Source organism: Podarcis bocagei (genome assembly GCF_964188305.1).
Source record: "Podarcis bocagei genome assembly, contig: HAP1_SCAFFOLD_109, whole genome shotgun sequence".
Taxonomy (NCBI): Eukaryota; Metazoa; Chordata; class Lepidosauria; order Squamata; family Lacertidae; genus Podarcis; species Podarcis bocagei.
In genome coordinates this window covers 1-27,432 of record NW_027670316.1, presented here as the reverse complement: position 1 = coordinate 27,432, position 27,432 = coordinate 1, and the positions used below count along the sequence as shown (strand labels likewise).

The following is a 27,432-nucleotide window of genomic DNA, read 5'->3' as shown; positions in this document are numbered from 1 at the left end:
GCAAAGCATACTGCAGGAGCAACGAGTGAAGAAGCTTTTTGATGAGCTGCCTGCAGAAAAATCAGCATGGCAGAATATAACCAAACAATCAAACAGATGGTATTGGAGATTTTAGACAATGCTTACCTAGAGCACAAGTAGCTGGTCAAGTTTATTAGTGTAGGCTTGATTACTGAGGATGATTACTTGAGATTCAGTATTCAAACCTAGTAGGTGTTAATGAAATCCACATACACATGCTGCTGTAGAATTCTATGGCAGGTCCAATGGAAGAGCTTTTACAGTGCTAGAATTCATCTTTCATCTTTATTTATTGCATTAGCCGTGTGGCCATAGCATAATATACATTGAGATAACAATATAAAATAGGGGTGGGGAGGTAAAGGTAGATATCGTCCTGGGCGATTACTTTAACAAACAAACAAAAAAAAACTGTTGAGGCTGGAGGAGGACCGTTAAAGGGTCCTTCAGCTCCTCAGATATGTCCTAGTTCGATTGTCCTTGTACAATAAGGCTACTTGGGACTTCGTTCGGTTGTGCGGCGTATCGACTGCAGCTGTGGTGTTAAAGAAGACGTTGGTGCCGCTTTCCTCTTCATCACACTAAGCAGGAAGTTTGCTGTCATCTCGGTAATCCAACAATCAGAATCTTGCAGAAAGAGGGACACTATCCAAGGCTGGAGTGGGAGATGAAGCTTATTCACTAGGGGGGTTAAAAACCGAGATCTTTCATCTGTCCAGTTGGGACAGAAGAGCATTACATGGTCCATAGTCTCCAGGGCCATGTCATTACAAGAGCATGTTCTATTTGCAATGGGAACTCTGGAATAACGACCCGACAGAACTGCTGTAGGAAAACAGTTGAGACGGGCACAGGTAAAGGCCCTACGCTTAGCCTCCGAAGAAATTGTGAAGCAGTATAGAGGGATCCCTTCAGGGGGTGGAATAGCTAGGGCTAGGCCTGAACACGGTCCTCTTGCATAGGAAGCTGTGTTAGAAAAATCAAGTTGCTGTAGTTTCTTTTTAATTAGAGGTAGGGCCGCCGGGCTGATACACTCTAAGTTAAGGACAGTTTTACACTTCAAATTGAGAAGAGAGCGGAATTTGAGGTTAATTGTAGTTTTCCAAGGAGAATTATGAATATCTCTTAGGATCAGATTGGAAAAACCACCTCTAATTCGAGCATCCGATGTTAGTAGGTGGAAGCTGTAGGAAATGGCTCGGCTCCATGCTCGTTTAACAATTGAGGACTGGGCGAACTCGAGTCGTAGGGCTGCACCTGAGACACACCTCGGGACGCCGGAAAGAGATCTCAGAAACATATGAAGTGGGCGATCCAAGTTACCTGATATTGCTGTAGTCCATACTTCGCATCCATATAATAATTTTGGGACAACTTTGGCATTAAATATTTGAATTGCTGCTGGAAGGTGTTTGCCGCCCTTCTGGTGGTAAAATCGGACAATGGCGTTAGAGGTCGTGGTTGCAGCAAGAAAAGCAGATTGTAGATGGGTGGTCCAGGAGAGATTATAAGTGAATATTACGCCTAGATATTTAAAGGCTTTTACCTTTTCTAAGTAGCCACCTGTGATCTTGAGCGGCTCCAATTTGAGTTTGCGGGAACGAGTGAAGTGGAGGACTTTCAATTTTTTATAATTAATATTAAGAGCTTCCACCTTACAATAGGTGATAAATGCGTTAACTGCATTTGCTAGATCCGCAGCTGTTCTGGATAAGATGACAGCATCATCAGCATAGAAAAGGGAAACAACGGGGTGGCCTGCTAGTTGAGGAGGGTACTTCGATGCTAGCTTCAAAGTGGAAATTGCATTGTGAAGATAGAGATTAAACAATAAAGGGGCCAAGAGACAACCTTGTCGGACGCCCTTGGCCGTTGGAAATGGAGTAGTGAGGGAGCCGTTTGGACCACTTCGGACGCGAGCTGTGGTGTTTGAATAAAGGGAAATAATTAGGGAGAGGAGGTGCGAATCAATTCCCAGATGGGCAAGTTTGGACCATAATCTCTGCCTAGGAATGGAATCAAAGGCAGCCTCCAGGTCCATGAAAGCAGCAAATAGGTGGCCTTGCCTTGGAGCAGTGTATTTACTGGCAAGGTGATAGAGAGTTAGACAGTGGTCCATGGTTGATGCTGACTTTCGGAAACCAATCTGTTCCAGCGGTAAAATGTTCCTCTCCTGGACCCATGAGAGAAGTTCCTCCAATAAAACAGCGGCAAATATTTTCCCCGGGATGGATAATAAACTGATGGGGCGATAGTTCCTAGGGATGTTTGGCTGGCCACCTTTGAAGATCGGAACTATTATAGCTTCTCTCCAGGAGTCGGGGATGTCTAGGGCGGAGGAGATAGCGGTGAATACAGGAGTCAGGTGTTCACTCCACCAAAGAGGATCAGTCAGGAAAAGGTCTAACGGGACCATGTCTGGGCCGGGGGCCTTATTCCTTCGCATTGACATTATGATGTTGAAAATGCGAGTTGAGGTAAAGTTTATTGAGGAAGTGGGACTAAGAGAGCAGGAACAGAGGTCCGACGGGGACTGAGGGAGATCTGTAAGAAGATTTGGAGAAGCGAAACTGGTTGAATAATAGGCAATCCATTCATCAGCGGAAATCTGGGTAGCTGGATTGAATGGTGCCGAAGGTCTAACTAAGCGCCAGAAGGAGCGGGAGTCATGCCTCTCTACAGCCGAACGAAGAATGGACCAAGCCTCAAGGATGTGCTGCTGTTTCTTGCGATGAATCATGTTTCTGTATGTTCTTTTAATATCTATGAGCTTTGCGCGGGTTTGGGGATCGTTGGAAAATTTGATGATTCTGACCATTTTCCTAATTCGCCTTCTTAGGGCTTTACATTCCTTGTCAAACCAAGGCGATTCAGAGAAAAGGCGTTGGTGAGTATGTGAGGTGGTGGTTATGTAAATTGTTGAGAAAGCACCAAGTAATTTCCGGTATTGATCAGCGGGCAGGATTGGATCAGAGGGAGCTGCAGGCATATCAAATGATTTTTGTATGTCCAGGGCAAGAGAGGAGCTGAGGCTTGTCCATTTCTTTGTTTTGTATACAGGGTGGCTTTGTACCATAGTTCTATAGTTTGATGGGACTGAAGGTGGCTCTGTTAGGTTTAACAATAGAGTCAATGGAAGGTGGTCACCACCAAAATATTCAGCCACTTCCATTTTTGTTGAAATTGAGAATAGCTCCGGCGTCAATAAAATGTAGTCGACAACACTGGTTCCCCGGGAAGTGATACACGTTAATTGCTGCGAGGACAAGGGAGTAATGTTACCATTCGCTATGCAGAGATCGTTTTCTATGGCCAATTGGGCCATCAGTCTCCCCGACGCATTTGTTATAGGATCAAGAGAGCATCTGTTTCCCCAGGGGGGCTGCAGGGGGTTGTCCAGGAGTACTGCGGGAGATACTATATCATCGTCGTTGGGACCTATTCTTGCATTGAAGTCGCCTAAGAGGATTTGAGGGAGTCCTGGGTTAGTTGTTTGAAGATCATGGAGCCAAGACGAAAGTTCAGACCATCTTTCATTGCGGTCGGAATCGTTAGTTACTGGGGGCAGATATACTGTAGTTATCAACCATGGGTTTTTGGTCTTTGGGAGATGGATCTTTATAGTGAGAAAGTAAGGGGAAGATTTAATTTCCTCGCAAATAGTGAGAGATAAGCTGGTTGAAATAAGACAGGCGAGGCCAACTTGGGGCGACCTCTGTTGGTTAGTTTACGAGCACAGGAGCTAAAGGAGCAATAAGTTGGGAGAGCGATACTTTGTTGGGACCAGGTCTCTTGGAGGCACACAATGTCGAAGGAAGAGATAAAACTCATTGCTTCAGGATCCATTTGCTTTGTCGCCCAGCCGTTAACATTCCAGGAGACAATTTTAAGGCTCTGGGATGGGTTGGGTGCGTCTTTTAAGGAAAGAACTGCTTTTGCTTGATTTGTGAGTGAGGGTTGAGTCTGTTCATATCTAATGATGTCGGATTTCTGCGGAGATAGGGAGCCAGCTGGAGTTTGTCTCTGGTCTGATCTTTGTCAATTATTTCCCAAGGTGCTTTTAGGGATTACTTTTTTATGGACCGGCCCATTGCTCTCCATACATGGCAAACTAGCCAAATGTTCTATAGTTTCAGTTGTTGACTGTTGAATACTGACATTAGTGGTCACCGGGCCTTTGAAGTGTGTTATCCCTTTCCGTAGGTATTTTTCCGGTACCTGATTGTGGCCTAATTCTGCCTCATCTAGGTACCTCAACTTTTCCCAAGAGCCTGGGGAGTTCACCTTCAGGGTGGTTCTCCTTATTGGAGGTGTTGTAGTGTTCTCTTCAGTGTGCCGGGCTTCCTTAATTGGGGGTAGGTTAATCTCAGCCATTGTCTGAAGGTGACATGGCCGACAGGCCGCTAGGTTTTGTTCTTGTATTCTTGCTAATTCAATGATGTTTAAAGATGTATTCAGAATGCTCACATTTGTGGAGTGTGGGATGCTCGGGTTGCAACCTGGCGCACCCATGCTGGGCACTTTATTTGGGGAGCCCAATTCAGTCTCATTTAATTCTCTCATTTTATCCCATGCTAATGTAGTGACCAGGTTTGTTTCTGGGATGGATTGCATGCGAGCTGGGTTATAGGAGGGAGGTTTCGGCTCCAAGCTCTGAGAGAATGGAGTCATCTCCGCTGCAACCAATTGGCCTGGGGTAACGGAGGGTTTCTCGACCCATAAATCCAGCTCGTGACGATAGAAGCGTGAAGCCTGGTCTGGAACATAATCAAATATGTTTTGGTTATGTGGTCCCGGTTGGTCCTTCGTCAGATTTATCAGACAAGAACGAAGGTTATTCAGTCTATGAAGTATTTTGTTCTGGGTTTCTTGGGGGAGAGTGCAGTAGGAGTGAACTAAGTTATTTTCAAAGCTTTCGAGCCCGTTACCTTGGCTCTCCTCATACGAAGTCCTGGGAGAATCTGGTCTTTGAAGGTCATTAGTGAGTAACTCTGAAAGGTGATTAGGCGAGTCCTCAGTGGATTTTAAATCAATTAAAGTGTGGCATTCAGCCTTTTGATGACGTGCTGCAGTCGAGGTTGCAGAACTGGGGAGTAGTGGGATAGGGGAGGTCTCATTTTTAAAGATCCTTGATATTTTTACACCACTTGTCTTTAGGTGTTCTCTATGTTTATATATCAGTTTTGCCAATCTCCGCTCGTGGAATGTAACCACCGCCCTGGCAAGCAAGCCATCAAAATATAGATATTCCACTAGGTCCAACTCCGAGGAATTACTCAAAATACCTGGCATGTATGCTTTAAGGAAGTTCAGTAGATGGACTTTGCGGTCCTCTTGAGATAAAAGTCCTGGAGGCTTAGGATAGCTTGAAAAAACAAGCTTGTTTTGAAGCAACACCAGCTTCCAGTTCTTATTAGTTGGAATGCTCTCCTTATTGGATTTGGAGTTGTCTATGGTTAAAACGTAGGACCATGGATCTTGGGGTAATAAATCTTGCTTAGAGCTTGGTGGTGGAGCAAGCGCTGAAGGTTTTAGACAATCCAGGGCTTTATCAGCACAGACGTTTGGGGGCAAATCCTGTTTAACTGTCTTCTTGGCTAAAGACTTCACCAGGTTCCCTCTAGTCCCAGAGGCTGATATGCGCTCGAGTAGGTTAAAAACTTTTTGAAAACCATTTTTTTATAATGCACTGTCTTAAGATTTTTTATGTTTTTACTTTTTTTAACATTTTTAACAACTCTGGATCTCCTTTTACAAGCATTAGCTCTGCGGGCTTTCTTACCCTTCCTTAATGGGCCACTTCTGCAGAGGGTGGAGGCGAGGCCATGATTATTTTCCGATTCTGCAGGTATTCCGACGGGTTTTCTCCAGAGAGTTTTACAGGAGTCAGCCGTGATGGTAAGAATTTTTGTGCAAATGTCCAAGTAGGACTTTATGGATTCAATGTCCTCAGTGAGAAGCACTAGCCACTTGATGATTGAGAGACCCTCATCATTTGGCTCGTGGGAATGAGGATAAGAGTCTTTCGAAAGTTTAATATTTCCCGAGGCCAATTCCGAAATTTGTTTTAACATTAGTTCCTCCATTTTTTGGTCTAGCGATGGTTCGGGGGGAGCTTGGGGTTTGGCTTTCAATTTCGGGGATGCTTCATCGGCTGTATCGAGGATATTTTGTGCTTCCATTATATTTAGGCTTTTATCGCTGCTTTTAGTACACTCCTTTCTTTGCATAACCAGTCCTTCATTATGGCTGTAAGAGAGATTGGTAGGAGAGAGTAGGATTTCTCTTCCCTTCTTGTTCTTACTCTTGATTGATTTCAGTCATTTCCTCATTTGTCCCACATTTTGCTTTATTCATGTAAAAGCGAGTTATTTTTGTTTGTGCTTTCTTTAGAGTGGCTCTTTTAAAGGTGGGTCTTACAGCCTTCAGAGAGAAGCCTGAGGTTTTGCAGCCACTCCTGGTCGTCACCATTGTTTCCTTAAAGTTGTAAATTTATAAATTATTCCTTTATTGTTGTGATAAACACGCTACAGTGCGTTGACTGAGATAGTAGACAGGAGGTATTTGCAAAAGAGAAGAAAGACAACGTGGTGGGGAGGCAGGGTGAGTTTACTTCTTCAATTGCTGCAAAGTGATTACCGCAGAGGCTCTGGAACTCCCCCGGTAATAATCAAGATGCTTAAAAAGGATTTTAAAAAGGATTTTAAAATATACATTTCAGGGTCTCAGTACCTTAAAACTTTGAGTTAAAAACTTAATTAAACTAAACTAGGATCATTAGCTCCGTCGCAGGGCTCTCCGCAAGTCAGTTTTGGGTAAATGGGAGAGGTTCCAAGGCCTCCCCAGGCCCTTATCAGGTAAGCAGTTCAGTACAACAGAACAACACAACACTGTAAAATCATTCATTATAAAATTAACTCAAATAAAACCAATGGCAACCATTGGGCCAGAGCTCTGTGAAGATTGCCGAAGGAGGGAGTCAGGCTGTGCCCTGCCCAAAGGCCTGGTGGAACAGCTCTGTCTTGCAGGCCCTGCGGAAAGATGTCAAGTCCCGCAGGGCCCTAGTCTCTTGTGACAGAGCGTTCCACCAGATCGGAGCCACAGCCGAAAAAGCCCTGGCTCTAGTTGAGGCCAGCCAAACCTCTCTGTGGCCTGGGACCTTCAAGATGTTTTTATTAGAAGACCGTAAGTATCTCTGTGGGACATACCAGGAGAGGCAGTCCCGTAGGTATGAGGGTCCTAGGCTGTATAGGGCTTTAAAGGTTAAAACCAGCACCTTAAACCTGATCCTGTACTCCACCTGGAGCCAGTGCAGCTGGTATAGCACCGGGTGAATGTGATCTCGCAGCAAGGACCCCGTAAGGAGTCTCACCGCGGCATTCTGCACCCGCTGGAGTTTCTGGCTCAGTCTCAAGGGCAGCCCCACGTAGAGCGAGTTACAATAATGCAGTCTGGAGGTGATCGTCACGTGGATCACAGTGGCTAGGTCAGGGCGAGAGAGGTAAGGAGCCAACTGCTTAGCTTGGGGAGATGAAAAAATGCCGCCTTTGTTATAGTTACAATCTGCGCCTCCATGGAAAGAGAGGTGTTGAAGATTACACCCAAACTCTTAGCGGACGGTGCTGGCATTAATTGCATCCTTGCAAGAGATGGGAGTTGCCCCCACTCAATCCCATATAGTCCCGTCCCAGCCACAGGACCTCTGTTTTCGAAGGATTTAGCTTCAACCAGCTCCCACGTAACCATCCAGCCACAGCATCCAAACATCTGAACAGTGTGTCTGGGGCCGAGTCAGGATGGCCATCCATCAACAGATAGAGTTGGGTGTCATCAGCATACTGATGGTAACCCAGCCCAAAACTCTGGACAAGCTGGGCAAAGGGGTGCATAAAGATGTTGAAAAGCATCGGGGAGAGTATCGCACCCTGAGGCACTCCACACACCAAGGAGTGGCGCGATGACAATTCGCCCCCAAGCGCCACCCTCTGTCCCCGACCAGAGAGAAACAAGCACAGCCATTGAAGGACTGTGCCCTGAACCCCCACGTCGGCAAGGCGGTGGTCCAGGAGTTCATGATCGACCATGTCAAAGGCTGCTGACAGGTCTAGAAGAATCAGCAGCCCCGACCTGCCTCAATCTAGCTGCCTACGGAGATCATCTGTTAGGGCGACCAGAGCCGTCTCGGTCCCATGACCAGCACGGAAGCCGGACTGGAATGGATCCAGAGCCGATGTTTCATCCAGAAACATACCAAGCTGTTCAGCAACCGCTCTCTCAATCACCTTACCCAGGAACGGAAGATTCGAAACCGGGCGGTGTGAAGAGAATCAGAACTTACAGGGTTAACAGTTCTGAGTGACGTCTCACATCATGAGGCGTGGCTATGTTCACATACGGGAATCTTTCTCTGTGTGTGAGTTCTCTTTCGGTTTTGACCGAGAGGCAAAAGATGTGCGCTTTGTCGCCGGGCTGGATTTACGATGTTTTTCTACAAGATTAAAGACTGTTGGAGATAAGCAAGAAAGCCTGCGAGCAGTCTGATTTATTACCCACACACTGCAACTATTTCTACCGCTGTTTATACTCTGCTAAAGGGCCAAAGAGGCTGGAAGAGGTTTTGACCGGCACGGACAGCACAGTGGCACAGTTGAGAAGCGTTCCGGACACCATCTTGGCCCCATAGGTTATGGAAGCCAGCCAAGCTTTGAGGCTGTTGCTGAGTCGTGCCTGTGTGTGGGGGAAGCCAGCTGAGGAGAAGCTGGAGCCAGTTGGAGATGTGCCTACCGTTTGAGGCAGAGAGGAGCTCACTGGGAGGATCTGGTCTGCTGAGCCGGGTGCCGGAGGAGCTGCTGTTACGTGAGTACGCTCAGCCCCGGGGGAGAGGATGGCAGACAGCCATGAATCATACACCGTCCCGTTCAAAAAATTGAACGGAGAGAACTGGCAGGAGTGGAGCAGGAAGCTGAAGGCCTGGCTGGTAGCCAAGGGGCTGTGGGAGGCGGTCCAAGGGCCCCCACTGCAAGCTGCAGCCGGTGCAGCGGCAGCAGAGGTCGCAGCTGCTCATGCCTCGCAAAGGCGCAACCAGAAAGCCCTGGGAGCTATAGTGCTCAGTTTGGAGGGCTCACAGCTACCTTTGGTGGAAGGGCTTGAGACTGCTCATGAGGCCTACCAGGCACTAGAAAGAGTGCACCACAGGACCACAGCTGGGGCAAAGATCCACACCACTAGACGCTTGTTTGAGATGAAGCTGCGTCCAGGTGACAGCATCAGACAGCATGTAACTGAGATGCTCTCTGTTTTCAACCAGTTGAGGCTGTTGCAAGTCAACTTTTCTGAGGAACTGAAAGTTTATATTTTGCTCAGCTCTTTGGACAAAAGTTATGACAATTTGTGTCTAACTTTGGAGTCGATGAATCCCACAGAACTTACGTTGCAGTATGTGACAGGACGCTTGTGTGACGAACAGGAACGCCGTGTCAGAGAGGGCCGAGCTGGCACAGGGAGCCCATCCGGTTGCAGAGGGGGGGGGCAAGTCAGCTGAAAGCACTGTTCAGGCTTTTTCCATTCGTCAATGTTTTGTCTGTGGTTCCGTCAACCATCTGCGTAGATCCTGTCCGCAGAGAGCCAGAGAGGCCGGGCAGGATGTCTCCAAGGTCATTTCCCATGGCAGCCAGTCCAGGAGAGGAGGCCAGCATGGGAATGCGAAGGGAGGACGTGACTCAGGGAGTGAAGACAGTCCTTATCATCTTACTGCTTCCATGGCAACGCTTAAGGACAACTCCAGTAAGGAAGAATGATGTGCTGGGTGATCGACTCTGGAGCAAGCCATCACCTGATAACAGCAACACCTAGTGTCGAAATGCAGAACTGCAGAGCTGTTTCAGCTGGGAAAACTGTTGTATTTGCTGATGGGTCGCAGAGGCCATTGTCTAACGTGGCAAATGTTTTTGTTTCCTTTTTACAGGTGGAGCTGGAAGTCTACGTTGTGCCAGAGATGCATTGTTGTCTTTTATCTGTACCTGCTCTTGTAAAGGAGGGTTATAAGGTTTGCTTTGAAAATGATGTCTGTTCCATTTCCAGGGGTGGGAGACAACTAGTCAACGTGGCATGTAAGAACAATCTCTTTGTTCTGGAGACACCTCTGGAGGGTGAGGGAGACGCCAAGACAGCACAGGCGAGGTGTGCTAGTGTTCCCAGTCATGATTCTTGTGTTCACTTGTGGCACAGGAGAATGTCGCACAGCAGTTTGGAAGATGTCCAGAAGTTGCCCAGGTGCACGAAGGGTTGTAAACTGAAAGCATGTGGTAGATCCCTAGATTGTAGGGCATGCAAAAGGGCAAAGGTAAAAGGGTGCAGTTATCCCAGAAAGGAGAGCGTAACCACAAAACCTTTTGAGCTTGTGCACACAGACCTGTTTGGGCCCATGGAAAGTCCGAGTCTGGGTGGGGCCAGGTTTGTGCTGACGCTGACAGATGATTTTAGCCAGAATGGCTGGTCTTTCTCGCTGAAGGAGCGAAGCGAGGCAACGCAACTAATTAAAGATTGGGTTGCGGAGGTGGAACTACGGTTCTCCACCAAGGTTCAGGGGTTCAGGAGCGACCGAGGTGCAGAGTTTACTGGGTCTGCTCTGCAGAAGTTTTTCAGCAAGAAGGGAATATGTCACAAGGTGACGGGTGCCACTTCTCAGGAGAGAGGTGTGGCAGAGCTCAAGAGTAGAGCTCTGGCTGAAGCTACAGAGGTTCTACTGTATGACTCCGGGTTGCCTCAGAGCTTTTGGAGTGAAGTGTGGAAGGTGGCCAACTTTATGATGAATAGGTCCTATAACTTGGTTATAGGTGACACACCGTTTTTCCTGTTGCACCGGAAAAAACCGCAGGTGCATTTCTTCCGTGTGTTCGGTTGCGAAGCCTGGGTGCTTGCGTGCCTATACCCTCCCCCTCCACAGATGAATAAATGAAGACACGGGACACCAGAATTTTAGGTTAATGGGCGAAAATGGCCACAACTTTATTGATTACAGGCAAGAGTGGTATTGGCTTTAGGCATTGGCCCTACCAGACTAACCGGTCTAACCGGTGAGGGTTAAGCACCAACAGGGGGAGCCACCCGAGATGCATATCCCTAGGCGCTCCCCGAGGGGTTACCGCTCGGGGGCGCGCTTTAGTCCCTAGCCTCTGTAGGTTTTGGACGAGGCGACGCCCCTCAGAGTCCTTTAACGAACTACCCTCCAAGCCTTGGGGGAGGTGATGGCGTTCCTCCCCCTGATCTCATTTGCATGACAATACCCTGGCCAATGCCTACCGCCACACGAGCCGCATCACACCGGCTCGCCGCCAATACCCTCAGCCTGTAACCAATCCCTAATTCCCTGAAAAATGTCTGCTAACCAAATATCATTGCCAGCATCAGATAGATGCACGCCATCCCCGCGATAGAGTGGTAAGTTGTCATACTGGATGCCAGGGTGCCCAATGACCCGTCCACCCACTGCAGCCACTCTACGCGCCACTGAGCGCTCCACGATCCTCCTGGCTTTATTCACGGCCACGGGATTCTCCGCGTCCCGCCAGCATCTCCTTTGCAGCAAAGATGACCAAATTATTGTAATGTTATCATGGGTGGCCCTCAACCCCTCAAGGTCATTGATAATGTTCCACATTAGGTCCACCCCTTTCCTGTAAGCCAGATCGTTCTCGCCCAGTTGAATGACCAAGGCGTCGGGAGCGCCTTCTGCTGCGATTTTTCCAGCAACTGCCAGGAAGAATTCTTCCCAGCGCATACCACGCCTAGTGATCCATGACACTTTGACGTTGCTGGGTAACCGCAGCTCAGCATCCCAGCCCCTGTTCTCTGCACGCCGCTTGGCCCAGTATACTATGCTGTGGCCGATAAACCACAATCGTACCACACCGATACCTGGAATGAGAGAATAAGAGAGCCAGGTCAGGAGGAGTGGAACATATTAGTGGCAGGTCAGGGGGAATTCACCGTGGGGTCAGGGGAGAAGGCAGGGGGGATTAGAGATGCTACCGGATGTAACCCTTGTACGCGTTAGACTTCCAGCGCCCCATATCCATTATCCTTTCGGCCGGCAAACCCATGTGGGCCGCGGTGGTCGCTGCCCCAATGCGAAAGGAGTGTGCAGCGTACTCCTCCTGTGGAAGACCAATGGCTGCGATCGCTTTGCGCAAGACCCTCGTGAACTGGTGCTTAGATAGGAGGGAACCGTCAGCATGTAGGAAAAAGGGGCCGCCTGAATTAGGCCTCACGCGCAGATATTTTGCGCCATCTTTTACCGGGCAAGGGCCAGACTTCTGAGTTGCCTGGAGTCGAATCATAGCCCCCCTGCCGAGCTGGTCGGTCTTAGAGCTGCGGATTTTCAATATCACGTGGGAGCTAGCTATCGTTACATCCCCCAACAATAGCCCTCTATTCGACCCGGTTGGGCGGTCTTCGCAGACCACCTCGCCAATGCGCAAGGCGCCATAAAATGCAAAGGAAAATGCTGCAGAGAATAACCTGGCTTCGTACCTGGACCAACAGATGGTCCTGAGCTTCCTGCGGATTTGTGTGAGAATATCGAGAGTTATGGGCCTTCTCGCGTCCGGGCCTGGAGGCCGTGACCTGCGCCAGCCCTCCAGCATTTTCCGCACCACGAAGTGTGCACAGGGATCAATGGAAAATAGGGCTTTTGAGAAGAAGGATATCGCAGCCGAATGGATATTAAGAGTTTTAGGGGCCCGACCTAGATCGCGAAGGTGGACCATATACTCTATGACCTCGGACTTGGAGGGGGCTCTGCCTGGCTTAAACCGCTCCTTTTTCCTGCGAAAAGCTGTGAAATCTACCCATGCCTTATTGTAAGATCTTAGGGTTGAAGGTGCCAAGGCTGACAATACTCCCTTTATTGCTTCTCGTTACCAATACTCCAAAGGTGTTCCGGAAACGGTTGCGGCTGCTGCTGCGCATCCGGCGCCAATGAGCGAAAGCGTTCCATCTGGAAACGAGATAGAGCGTCCGCGATGTTGTTATCAATACCTGGGACGAACTTGGCGGAGGCGTGGAGATTTAGCTGGAGACAAGAAAGGACAAAATAGAGCAGGAGCGACGCTACTCTGGGGGAATGCGATGACTGCTTGTTGAGAACTGACACTACTGCTTGGTTGTCCGTCCAGAAACACACCCTATGATTCTTGAACTGGTCGGCCCAAATATGGATTGCTACTACAATGGGGAAGAATTCCAGGAATGTCAGATCGCGCAGGATCGGTTTTCCTTGCCAAGAGGGAGGCCATTGCTGGGCACACCACTGCCCCCTGAAATAAACACCAAACCCCCGAGAGCCCGCTGCGTCCGAATGCACCTGAAAATCCGACCGCAAGGCCATACAGTCCTGCCACAATGAAATGCCGTTATAACCGTCTAGGAATTGCAACCAGACCTGTAGGTCTGACTTCACCGCCTTAGAGAGGCGTACCCTATGGTGTGGGGACCGTAGGCCCGCGGACAGTTTTGCTAGCCGGCCGCAAAAGGGGCGACCGGGGGAGACCACGCGACAGGCGAAATTGAGGTGCCCCAGGAGTGATTGAATTTGCCTCAGGGTTACCTTTTTTAACGGCAGCATCTGATCAATAAGCTCTCTAAGGGTGGACAACTTCTTGGCCGGTAGGCGTGAGGTTTGGGCAAGGGTGTCCAATTCGATACCCAGATAGGTCATGGTGGTAACCGGGCCCTCTGTCTTCTCGTTTGCTAAAGGAACCCCCACTTCGTTTGCAAGGGACTCGAAGGCCTGGAGCAGGATCCCACAATCGCTCACGTTACTCGCCACCAAAATAAAATCATCCAAGTAATGCCCCACCCCCTGCATGCCAGTCCTAAATTTTAAGGCCCACTCTAGGAAGGTGCTGAAGGTCTCGAAAGCGGCACAGGCAATCGAGCACCCCATAGGCATCGCCTTGTTGATGAAGTAAGCGCCCTGGAATTTAAAACCGAGCCAGCGATAGTCCTCTGGGTGAACTGGAAGAAGGCGAAATGCGGACTCAATGTCGCACTTTGCCATAAAGGCGCCCCTGCCGAATCCCCTAACCAACTTCACTGCTTGATCGAATGATGCATATTTCACCGTGCACATCTCTTGGGGAATGGCGTCATTAACAGAGGCTCCCTTGGGGTAAGAAAGGTTATGTATCATTCGAAACTCCCCTGGGGCCTTCTTTGGAACAATGCCCAATGGTGAAATATGCAGCTCATCGATAGGGGGTAATTTGAAGGGGCTGGCAACCCTCCCCGCGGTAATCTCTTTCTGGATCTTTTTCAGGGCGATGTCAGGTCTCTCTAGAACTGATTTCTGGTTTGGAGGGCATCCGGCATTGGGGGTACGAACAACTGGGATCCTAAAGCCCTGGGAAAACCCTTCATCTAGCATACGGGCAGCTTGTCTGTTCGGGTAAAGATCCAGCAGCACTCTCAAAGGCTGTAACTTTATCGGAGAGTGTGCTAGTCCTAAGGACCGATTAGTATCGAGTCCCAGCAGGCCCTTGGGTGGGTCCTGAAGGTCCAGCGGGGGCACCCCGGTTCCCCTGGCTGAGGTGACCCCTGCCCCCACGAAAGGGCTGCTGTCTCCCTTTATAACAGTGAATGGCAGGGTGGCTGCCCAAGCACTTATCACATTCATGCAAGTACTTACACGCGGTGCGCTGGCAGGCCCCCTTATTGAAATCCCAGCAATGTCTACGGCGTTTTGCCTCTACCTTACCAGATTTTGGCTGATCCAGGGTTTTCTTCTCGATATTGGGGCCCACATGCTCCATCCAGCAGTTATTGTCCCTTTGGTCCCAGCGTGTGGAAGACAGTAGCGAGGCATTCCTCCGGAAGTCCTCATCATACGAGATGGTGGCTTCATCTCCCGCCAGCTCCCGCGCCCTCCTGACGTGCGCCAGGTACGACGCGAGGTGCATGCCTCGTTTTGGGTAACACCCCGACACTACTTCCATGAAAACCTGATAGCCGTTAAGCCAATTCTCAAATGTACGCTCGACTCTGGGTGACCTATATCTTTTCTTACCATAGTATCTCCTTTTCTCCCCTTTTCCCTTAATCTGCACTGGGGGTAGCAGGGAAAACATATCAATGAAGTCACCATTCAGGATCTTTTCCCTCTTTCTCTTAGTAAGGTGGTTACCTAAGACAAAGTCGGTGGCCAAGTTAGTAGAGACTTTAACGTCTTCAACTAATGCCCCGTCTTTCCAATCAAGGGTGCCGTTGAAGGCCTTCCGATGTGAATTGGCCCTCCTTTCGTGCACCCACAGGGGGACTCCAGTGTCCTCTCCCTCCCCCCAGTACGTACCCATAGGTGCGTCACTATCCCCCTTGGAAGAAGAAGAAGTACCTGTCTCCTCATCAGAATCCGATGTGTCCCGCTTCCTGCTCTTCTTAGACCGGTGCCTCCTCTTCACCTTCCGCTTCCCACTACGTGAACCGGCGTTCCGCGGCGCTGGGTCACTGACTGCCGGGACCGCGTGTTGCGGAAGCAGCTCCTCCTCCGATGTTGACCCATCCGAAGAACTTTCTTGTGGTGGGTTATCCTGAAAAACACTAGGAACATCTATTACCTCTTGTCGGGGCGCTGCACGAGCAGCCACTGAAGGCCAGCCTTTTTGGTACTAGTCTTAGGTTTTTTCGTGGGCGCCTTACCCTTCTGAGGACCCGCCTTAGATTTTTGTGCACACGCAATCTGCAGGCGTGTCTGGGGCCTGCTGGTGGCCCGCTGTTCCGTGCTAGCTGCACTTGTGGAAGGACCTGCCTGACCCTGCTGGCTGGGAGGAGTATCAGGTATGCAATCCTGGGACACTTCCACTATGTTCGGTGAAGGGGTAATAGGAGACCTGCATTGCGCGTAAAATGATTGCAGCGCGGAAAAAAGCTGTGCCAATGCCTGGGGGTTACAAGGCGCCATAGGCACTAAGGCGTTGCCATGCTGCGGTGCTTGGGGATTGCTGTTGCCTTCCATGTTAAAGCAGGATCAATGTGAGCGTATGTGTGTGCATAAGCGAGAGCGTGTGGGCACGTGAGGGGATTTGTACCACCAACCTTCTGAACAGCAAGTCCTGGCTCTGCGGTTTAACCCGCAGCGCCACCCGCCACTTATTGGATTCCTGCTTTATTTAGTTTAGTTTTGTTTTGTTTTGTTTGTTTGTTTTGTTTTTAAGTTATTTACTTATTTAATTCTTTATTTATTTATTTATCTATTATATATATATATATATATATATATATATATATATATATATATATATATATGTTTTTTATTATTTTATTTTATTTTAACACCGAAGTAATTAAATGAGTTGCCACAATCTAAGGCTTCTATCTTCTGCTGAACCTTATCTCATCTTAAGCAGAACCTTATGAATTAATATCCCTAGCAATTAAATCACTTATGCAATTTAATCCCTTGGTTATTTCTGAAATTAATCCAACTTGCAAAATTGAAACACTCTTCAAATTACCTCTGAGCTAAATTAAATTATATCAGAATATTAATTAACAGGAACAGAGCTGGCTTTGTACTTTAATTAAGTTGTTCCCCCCAAGTCAAGCACTTTAAATAGCACTGCCGGTTAATTAAATTTTTTGGTTAATGTACCTGGAAAGCAAGGACACTGTAATGACAAGGACATAAGCTGCTAAGTAAAGGGAGTTTTTTCCTTGCTTCTATGCCCCGGCAAAAGGCAGGATCGCGGGCCGCAAACGGAAGAGAGTAGTCACACGGGGATTACCTCTATAAAGATGGCGGCCGCTAGGCAAGCCACGTGGCATTCAAAATGGCGCCGGTCGCCTAGCAACGGAGCAAATAGGAACGCCAGCAACACAGCTTCACCCGCGTACTGCCTGTAGTAAAAAATGGCTGCCGTCGACTGGCAAGGTGAGGGAAAACACAAAACAAAAATGCACAGCAAGCCCCCGCAGCAGCGAACAGGATACCAGAACCCTGAAACCCAAGCACTGAACCTGCACGCAGGCACAGACTGAGGACGCACGCCCCCTAAGACTTGCTTGGTAAGACCCCTGCTAAATTAAAATTGCGATTAAGCCGGATACAACCTGCATGAAGAGGTGAAGACTCCGCTTCCGGGAAACACAGCAGAGCTGCGTGGGGAGGGTCGTAGGACTAAAACGAAGGAGGAAGGCTGCGGGGCGTAATCAGCTGGCCGGCGGGATGCGCACGCAGCTGGAAGCTCCCGCAGCTGTGGCGATGGAAGAGCCGCTGGTGGCTCATGCTGCTGAAGCGACCTACGAGAATAAGCCCCCCCCCCAAGGACCCTGAGCGATTTCTGCCCTATCCTTTGCGATGCGAAGGAGAAAAAATTCTCCTGTAGTGATTTCAGCTCTAGTAATAAAAAGGGCAAGCGCGGAAGACGTTCCTATATGGCGAAGGCTTGCTGGTAGAAGGCTTCAGGCTCCACGAGGTGACCACGAGTGCTCCGAAGGGTTCCGGTGAGCAGAGGGATGTAAACCGCTTCGGGTAAGAGGAGAAAAAGGGGTGAGCCAAGGGCTGCCCCGACCTTAAGTGGCCTCTATACGGCCCGCCCCCCGCCGCCAGCCGATTGGCTGGCGGTGCGTGGAGATGCTAATTGAGGGAATCCCTGGCTCCCGTGAGGCTCGGGCCAGCCCCGCGGGGGTGTGGGCGGGGTCGTGAGCCCACAACCCCCCCTCCTGAAGATCGGTAGTGGCATTGTGCCAAAGGCTCAACGGAAGGAAGGTGGTCCGAGGTACCAGAAAATGATCTTCTGTGGGTATGAACCTGCGACAAAGGGGTGGAGGTTTGCATATCCAGAAGGTGATCAGACCAAGCTTCTGATCAGTAAGCATGCTGAGTTCTGTGAGCAGAATGGTTGGTCAAGACTCAATGAGGGTCCTGACGTTCTCTCAGAATGTCTGTCTGATTCTGAGGAGGAGGGAGAGCCAGAGGCTGAACCTGTTGATGAGGACCAAGTCTCTGAACAGGGTCAAGAACAGGGTTGGGTTTCTCCACAGGTTGTTAAAAGAGAGCCCAAGAGTGAGCCTTCGTCTCCTGTTAGCAAAGTCCAGAAGGCCCGAAGACGCAGTAAGTCAGAGGGGGAGTCTTCTGATGTAGAGGACACACTTGCTGGCCCCAGTAGGTCAGGAGGAGCACCTGAGTTTGTGCTCAGACGGTCCACACGCGGCACGAAGGGGGTTCCACCTGAGAGGTTTCAGGTCACCAGCGCGTGGGTTGGTTTCGTGCAGTGCGAATCTGGGAGTTTTGAGGAGGTTCAACAGTTGCCTGAGACAGATGCCAGAAGGGGGCAAAAGGCAATGGGAAGGGAGTTGAACTCAAAGAGGTCTGTAAATGGGTGTTCACAGTTTCCCTCAAGATGCGAGACGAGAGGGGGTGTGAAGAGAATCAGAACTTACAGGGTTAACAGTTCTGAGTGACGTCTCACATCATGAGGCGTGGCTATGTTCGCATGCGGGAATCTTTCTCTGTGTGTGAGTTCTCTTTCGGTTTGACCGAGAGGCGAAAGATGTGCGCTTTGTCGCCGGGCTGGATTTACGATGTTTTTCTACAAGATTAAAGACTGTTGGAGATAAGCAAGAAAGCCTGCGTGCAGTCTGATTTATTACCCACACACTGCAACTGTTTCTACCGCTGTGTATACTCTGCTGAAGGGCCAAAGAGGCTGGAAGAGGTTTTGACCGGCACGGACAGCACAGTGGCACAGCTGAGAAGCGTGCCGGACGCCATCTTGGCCCCATAGGCGGTAATTGGTTAAATCTAAAGGATCTAATGATGTTTTCTTTAAGAGCGGGTGCACCACTGCCTCCTTCAGTTCCCCTGGGAATGTCCATGTGCCAAGGGACAAATTGATGATATCCCCTAGGGGGGCCCGCACCTTGTCTGGACACGCTCTAATCAGCCAAGACGGGCACGGGTCAAGAGGACAGGTGTGGGTTTTCCAGTTCGGAGGAGTCTGTCCACATCTGCTGGGGATATCCGGTCGAAGTGGTCCAATACTGAGCCCGAGGACAGTCGAGGGGCGTCCAGTTCCTTTATTGTATCCAAATTGGCAGGGAGGTCATGGCGGAGCAAAAAGAACTTCTCCGCAAAAAAGCTCACAAATGCCTCACAGCTGTGTGTCAAATTGTTATTTAAATTTGGCTGTCCCTCAAGGGACGTTAAAGACCTAATTATACTAAATAATTGTACAACTAAATGGCAGATCCAATGGAAGAGCTTTTAAAGTGCTAGGATTCAATATTGTAAACATGACATGTTACTAAGGTTTACGTATTGCAGGATGATCCTTTTACATGCATATCTTGTCACAATTCTTACCTTTACTCCTTAGTCAATAAATGGTTTTCTGTGACCCAATATGTTATCGTGCAATATGACTGCTATTGTAGATGTGATCTCATCAGTTATCCTTAATTACAAATGGCCACAACTTCCAAGAAGCAGGCAATCTAAGCACTCCCTCTTTTTCACAATGCTTCGTTTCCTCATTCAGATGGCACACCCATCAGAGTCTCTTTAAACTGCCACATAAAGGGACATGTCTCCATAGGGGTGGAAATTAGCCTACGAAAATGTGCACCGCACCAGACAAGACTTCTGCTGCTTCCAGAGAGAGGTGACTGAATTAAAGGCAATTTAGGCTTACCAGGAATGTAAGTAAAAGTTTTTGTTCAGATAATCATAAAGTGTAGAGTTGGAAGGGTTCCAATGGTCATCTAGTCAACCCCCTGCAATGCAGGAATCTCATCAAAGTCTTTCATTCTGTTTGAAACCATACTGGGCCCTGCTTCATTTGCAAATGTCCTAGTAGTTGTGCTATATGTCACTTCCTGTGCAGGCATCAGCAGAGAGAGAGAGAGAGGGAGAGAGAGAGAGAGAGAGAGAGAGAGAGAGAGAGAATGAGAGAGAGAGAGAGAGAGAGAGGGAGGGAGGGAGGGAGAGAGAGAAATGCTGTCTGTCTTTCAATGTGCTTTAGGGCTGGGCAATATCAGGTTTATAACATCACAATATATTACCAGCTAAATACCACAATATCTCAATACATCACATGATATATCTGTGGCTGCAGAGGGCCTTGCCGGGCTCTTGGAGAAGTGACCCTTTCTCACTTTCCTTAACACTCCAGCAGTGGGGTTTGGGGAGACCTTTATAAAAAGTATAAAATCAATCTATAATGAGCAGACGGCCAATATAATTGTAAACAACATATCAGGAAAATGTATGATATATAAAGGGATGAGGCAAGGTTGCTCAATGTCCCCGCTGTTATTTATATTAATATTAGAAGTACTGGCTCAAAATATAAGGATTAAGAATAAAATCAATGGAATAACAATGGGCCAGCAAAATTACAAATTGAAAGCATTCGTGGATGACTTTGTATTAACCTTAGAACAACCCAGAATGAGCATACTGGAGGTGACAGAAGGGATAAGTAGATTTGTAAAATTGGCTGGCTGCAAACAAAATCAAGGGAAAATCAAGACGCTGCTAAAAAAATAAAGAATAATCAAAGAAAAAAGACATTGAATCGGAATGTGGGTGGGAAATAGAAACAAAAATAAAATATCTGGGGATTTGGTTAACAATAAAAAAAACATAATATCTATCAAGACAACTATGTAAAAGCTTGGAAAGAAAGAAAGATTTGGAAATATGGGAGAGAATGAAGCTATCACTGTTTTGTTTTTTTAAAAGTAATATTTATTAAAGTTTCAAAAGGTAAAAACAAAAAAACAGTTCCACCTTTTAGATCTCATTTTCAGTAACTTCTTTTCACGACTTCCCCACACCTCCCCTTCTTGTATTCCAGATCCAATTATTTGTTCAACAAGTTTTTATCCTTAATGTCTTAACCTTAATTTCTTAATATATTTCTTTGTAATAAATTTAACCCTTAGTTCATTATTATATTTAGTTCAGTTTATAAAGCCACTTTTAAATTATATACCTTAATCATATATAAAAGAAAGATACTTTTTCTAAGGTTGACCCTAATTCCCTTCCACGAATTCCCCATTCTTATAGTGATAAACAACATAAAAATTTTACACTGCAAAATAAGGATCAGGCCCCCTTTGGACTTCCAAACCCCACCCTTCTGTCCCCGGTTTCAATCCCAAACCATAGTCCATTAGTCCATCTTTTTAGCCTGGTGATCTTACGTCCGAGGCTCTCAAATCTCTCTCAGTCCCTTTCAGCCGGCTTCTTTGGAGGTCTCTTGTAATTGACACCCAAACTCGAAGAGATACTTTCTCAATACTGACCATGATCCTTCCAGCCAGGCCTACTTGTTTAGAGGTGGAGCTCAAGCTCTGTTTCTTGAATCCATGTGTCCCAAATAGTCCAGCTTTCACCTTGGTCGAGCTTGAAGTCGTCTTGACAGGTCCCCGGCTCTCGTTTGTCTTTTGTAACATTTCGGCCACCCCTCCTTTCTGCTCCTCCTGTTCAGCAAGTGTCTTTTCCTCCTCTTCGGTCTTTGGTTTCTTTTCTTGTCCAGCTGCCTGTGTTTTAAACATCAAGTCCTTTTCCAACTCAGTAGATATGTTTTCTGTTGACTTCGGTTTTGTAGGACTTGTAGACAAAACATGGCCTTGCTCATACATCTTTCGCAGCTTTCCCATGAGAAAGACAAGCTCCTCCAAATCAGCTCGTATTTTCCGACCTATTTCCATTCTTGTAATGTCCATGAATCCCCTCTAGAGGGATTCTAGTTACTTAATATTCCTTTCACTTCCGATCCAAAAGTCAAATTTATTTGTATCAATCTTTCTTTACTTTCAATACTTTGTAGCAATATAACCAGTGAAAGCTAAAGCTTTCAGTTTTTTCCGACTTTGACAGCTAATTTGACAGCTGTCAAAGTCTTCTGTAAATCCTCAGCAGGCTCTTTTCACGGGTTACTCCCGGTCTCGAGAAAAGTGGCACTTAATCTAAACAAATAGACTCTTGTCCTCCAGCACAATAACTTAGACTTTTAAATCCGTGGAATTAATAACTTTTATCCAATCAGGGGGGAAAAACAGTTCTTCTCACAACCTTAGTTGGCAGATCCTTGCTTTAAACTGTTTACAATGGGGGGGAGACGGACTTCCTCTTTTCACCTCCCCCGCTCGTACCAAATCCACAAACGAAATAATTATAGTCCAATTTCCAAATTACTCACGGGTTGTTGTTCTTAATTTTAAATCCGAATTTTAAAAGGAAGAAGTCAGCGCTCTCCGACAAATGGCATGCGGCTTCGCTCGGCAGGGGAAGCAGAAGACTCACAGCACCACGCCGCTCCCCGTCACCCGTTCCGTAGCCTTTAAAAAGGCTCCTTCGCGGGTCGGGAGGGCGCTAACGGTGCCCGCCGAGTCACCATGTCCACGGGCATCCGCGCCCGTGGTTTTTAAGGGTCCCCGCGTCGCCGGCACGGCAAGACCCGGCCCCTGTCGAGCAGATTCCCTCCGGAGCTCGGAGGGAATCCGCCATTAGCCGATCGCGCTAACCCGGAAGCTATCAATGTTTTGGCAATCAAAATGAATGTCCTTCCAATTATAAATGATATCTGATGTTTCATAGAGTGGCAGAAAAAAGTATTAAGGTTCATATGGCAGGGAATGAATCCCAGAGTAAAGTTTAAAATTATGATTGATGAAAAGAAAGAGGAGGTTTGCCCTGCCAGACCTTCAACTTTACTTCAAGGCATCATGCCTATGTTGGATAAAAGATCCTCTCTGTTCCTGTTTTTGAAAATGCAAAAAACAAAACAAAGCAAACAAAAACCTTCAGCAGTGAAACGAAACCAGCTTGGTTTACAACAGATAAATGATGGAGTCATATATTTGTAATTTTGTAAATCTCCATGATGGACGTTGGAAACACAATATGGCAACTTGGCAAGTTACAGTGGGGAAAACTAGGAAAATATTAAGCAGCATGAGATTTTGATGTATTCATGAATGTTTCTGGGATGACAGATCAAACCAATGTACTGCATTTTCTGTTTTCCAGGTAAACAGTGGGGGAAATAGCATCACAACTGAAGAAAATTTCACTTCATATATTTATTTCATTGGCATACGCTTGGTGCTTCAGATCAGGAAACAATGAGCTGGTTTACTCAAATGCTGCAAAACCTGATTAGTTTTCCTTATTTAGAAGAATACCTGAGCTCAGTGGTTCACCCTTGGTGGTTTCGTAAGCTTCTGATTTTGCTTTGTTCATTAATAATAGATATATATTTGGTTGGCTGTGCTTGCTCATTTGGGCTATATGTTTACATGAAGATGAATAAGCACCAAGAAACTGGTCCTGATAGCAAAATTTGGAAAAAGCCAAGGAAATTTTTTGCTAATATTATAGATATATATGGAAAGATATGGCATGGTGAGTGAAAGTTTCTTTCATAGCAATAATTCTTTCTTATGAGTCACTATAATTTCATAGGACTGAGGATCAGAATTTCAGGCTTGAAGCACTGGAACAATAGTTGCCACAGAGAATCAGGACTGGACCTCTGAACCCCCCTCAGAGTCACAACAGCTACAAATTTGGGTTGGCTACATAAGGATCAAAATAAAGGCATGGCTATTTATTTATGTAATAAGAAAACCAAGCATTTTATGAAGTATGAAACTAAGGCGGTTCTGTGAACCCCCCTGAGGCCTCCAGGTATAGGGTGGTATATAAATTCAATAAATGATAAAATAAATAAATAAGACAGATTACAAAAGAAAGGGTCAGCTGGTGACTGCATAAACACTATACATATAAACCACATTTTAAGTACTCTTTGTCTCCAAAAGAAACCTGGAGAATGTTTTTTACCCCTCACAGAGACACAATTAGCAACTATGTACAGTGGTACCTCGGGTTACAGACGCTTCAGGTTACAGAACTTTGCTTCAGGATGAGAACAGAAATTGCACCATGGCGGCGCAGCGGCAGCAGGAGGCCCCATTAGCTAAAGTGGTACCTCAGGTTAAGAACAGTTTCAGGTTAAGAAAGGATCTCCAGAATGAATTAAGTTCTTAACCTGATGTACCACTGTAGTTGCTATGGAGGTCAAAAGTGAGTTCCCAACGGGTTTGCAGTTCCATTTGTTGCCGGGCTGACCAAGCTGTCAAAATGTGATCTCTGGACTCCAATGCACTCCTGCAGCAGGCTGCCTCGAATTTCTGTTCTCATCCTGAAGCAAAGTTGTTAACCTGAGGCACTATTACTGGGTTAGCGGAGTCTGTAACCTGAAGCATCTGTAACCCAAGGTACCACTGTATGTACACAAACTATGGAATTTGCCAGCACAGGATGTGGTGATGGCTACTAATTTAGATGGACACTGCGGGAAACAGGATGGCCTAATACAGAGGCCTTTGGCCTGATCCATAGGACTCTTTATATGTTCTCAGTGCTTCCCACAGGTCTCATGTTACTGTAAGTGTTGAAACTTAAATCAGAAATACACGACTAAAACCAAGTTTGGGCCATAAGGATGAGACCGTGTAGCTACTTAGGGCATGGTCAAGGGGTGTGTGTGTCTAGGAAGCAGCTTTCTCACTTGGTAGAAAGAGATTCAGAGAATGGTCTGAAGATGCCTGAAGTTGGAGCTCTTTGGGACAGGGAAGAAATATACTCCAGGCCCTGGATCGCTCTCAAAGAGAAGGGGTATACTACTCTTTAAATTAAAAAAGTCTCAGAAAACTTTAGTATAACTATAACAACACATTAAACTGTCTCAAGGGCTCAACCCTATTTAAAAGCTTAAAGTGGACTAAAACAGCAAAACACAGTTTTAGCTCACTCAAAGACTGGGCAAAAATGTTATCACCTGTGCTCAAAAGGAAGCAAGGAAGGAACATTCTATGAGAGGAGAAATCCCTTCATTCATTAAGGGACCACCACAGAGAAAGTCTTGATCCGTGTGGTTGACAACCTAGCATCCAGAATGCTGGAGCATATTGTCGTTGTTGTTTAGTCATTTAGTGGTGTCTGACACCTCGTGACCCCATGGATCAGAGCATACCAGGCACTCCTGTCTTCCACTGCCTCCCGTGGTTCGGTCAGACTCATGCTGGTAGCTTCAAGAACACTGTCCAACCATCTCGTCCTCTGTCGTCTCCTTCTCCTTGTGCCCTCAATCTTTCCCAGCGTCAGGGACTTTTCCAGGGAGTCTTCTCTTCTCATGAGGTGGCCAAAGTATTGGAGCCTCAGCTTCACAATCTGTCTTTCCAGTGAGCACTCAGGGCTGATTTCCTTCAGAATGGATAGGTTTGATCTTCTTGCAGTCCATGGGACTCTCAATAGTCTCCTCCAGCTTCATAATTAAAAAGCATATAACAGAGCTTTTAACCTGATCTTAAATTTATTTATTTTTCTGAACTACACTGATTTCCTCCAGTAATGGTTGCAATATTTCTTTGTTGCATTTTGTATTATTTTCAGGTTATGAACTTACTGGTATAGAACATATCCCTAAAGGACCAGGGATTATTATTTATCATCATGGAGTTGTGTCTATCGGCTATGTCTTTTTTGCGGCTAGATATTTTTTAGAGACGGGGAGAGCATGCTTTTCATTAATGCATCATGTCGCGTATTGGATACCAGGTAAATTATTTAAATTTAAATCATGCTTTTTTACATAAAACATGTAAAATATGACATAAAACAATGCTATAAGCTATGAAACAATGCTATAAAATATAAAACTGTACATCAGGAAAGCAGGTAGAAACAACTGATAAATAAAATAGCCGCAACAGGTGAAATAGTTTAGTTAGTGCAGATGAAGGTACTTTCTTACCAAGTCATTGCTAGTAAAAGAGAATGAATGCAGGATGAATAATTATTTCCGATTCACAACTGAGTCAGAAATGGTCTCCATGAAGAAATGCCATGCTTTTCTGTCTACATTCTTCCTCAGAGATCTAAAAACTGAGGAATCTGGATAATGTGTCATCTGATTCCTATGCTATGACTACAAGCCCTCATGTAATAATTGCTGTTCACTTTAATACCAGAACAGGGCAAGGCGTAGGTTTTGGGGTATCTAGGTTGATGATTTTCTCAAGTACAAAGAGTTTTGCAAAGTTCTGTCATTAGTAAAGATGGGATATTCCTTACTGGAAAGAACAACACAAAGTATGGGATTCTGCTTGGGAGCATCTGCACTAGCAAACCACCTGTGCAAAATCCCTGTATTCAAACACCACTGGGTGGCAGCTGGGATGGGGTAGGAGCTACAGCTAAGGAAAAGGGCAGAAGCCCAAGTGAAGCCCCAAAGACATGTCTGAGGCTTTCATAGCAAGTCCAACCTATAACCAAATCTCCACACAGATCCCAGAAAACATGGCCCCACCCAAACACATGGCCAATCAAGCACTCCCACACACAGCTTTTATGCCCCCATGTGACTGCAATCAAACACATGTGGCACCCTTGCTGTAGTGTTCATGGCCCTCCACTGCTACTCCCCCCACATCATCTTCCTCTGCATGCACACAGCAGCCACCCCAGGAAACTATGACATCACAGAAAGGTCATTTGAAGGAAGGAGGCCAAAGAGACCCAGTAGCACAGAGCGCTGTTTGGAGTTTTTCCACTAGGTTAATTAATGCACACTGATTTCCTCCAGTAATGGTTGCAATATTTCTTTGTTGCATTTTGTATTATTTTCAGGTTATGAACTTACTGGTATAGAACATATCCCTAAAGGACCAGGGATTATTATTTATCATCATGGAGTTGTGTCTATCGGCTATGTCTTTTTGCGGCTAGATATTTTTTAGAGACGGGGAGAGCATGCTTTTCATTAATGCATCATGTCGCGTATTGGATACCAGGTAAATTATTTAAATTTAAATCATGCTTTTTTACAAAAAGCATGTAAAATATGACATAAAACAATGCTATAAGCTATGAAACAATGCTATAAAATATAAAACTGTACATCAGGAAAGCAGGTAGAAACAACTGATAAATAGCAGCAACAGGTGAAATAGTTTAGTTAGTGCAGATGAAGGTACTTTTTCAACAAGTCATTGCTAGTAAAAGAGAATGAATGCAGGATGAATAATTATTTCCAATTCACAACTGAGTCAGAAGAAATGCTCTCCATGAAGAAATGCCGTGCTTTTCTGTCTACATTCTTCCCCAGAGATCTAAAAACTGAGGAATCTGGATAATGTGTCATCTGATTCCTATGCTGTAATAATTGCTGTTCACTTTAATACCAGAACAGGGCAAGGCGTAGGTTTTGGGTGTCTAAGTTGATGATTTCCTCAAGTACAAAGAGTTCTGCAAAGTTCAGTCATTAGTAAAGATGGGATATTCCTTACTGGAAAGAACAACGCAAAGTATGGGATTCTGCTTGGGAGCATCTGCACTAG

General features: G+C 46.6%; 1 long non-coding RNA gene across 1 annotated transcript; it reads left to right on the top strand.

Moving 5' to 3' along the window:
* Positions 1 to 243: 243 nt before the first annotated feature.
* On the top strand, positions 244 to 25,789 carry LOC308579514. The gene is made up of 4 exons (XR_014004514.1): positions 244 to 261; positions 19,263 to 19,713; positions 23,057 to 23,431; positions 25,487 to 25,789. It is a non-coding gene; the product is annotated as an uncharacterized lncRNA (long non-coding RNA).
* Positions 25,790 to 27,432: the final 1,643 nt, after the last annotated feature.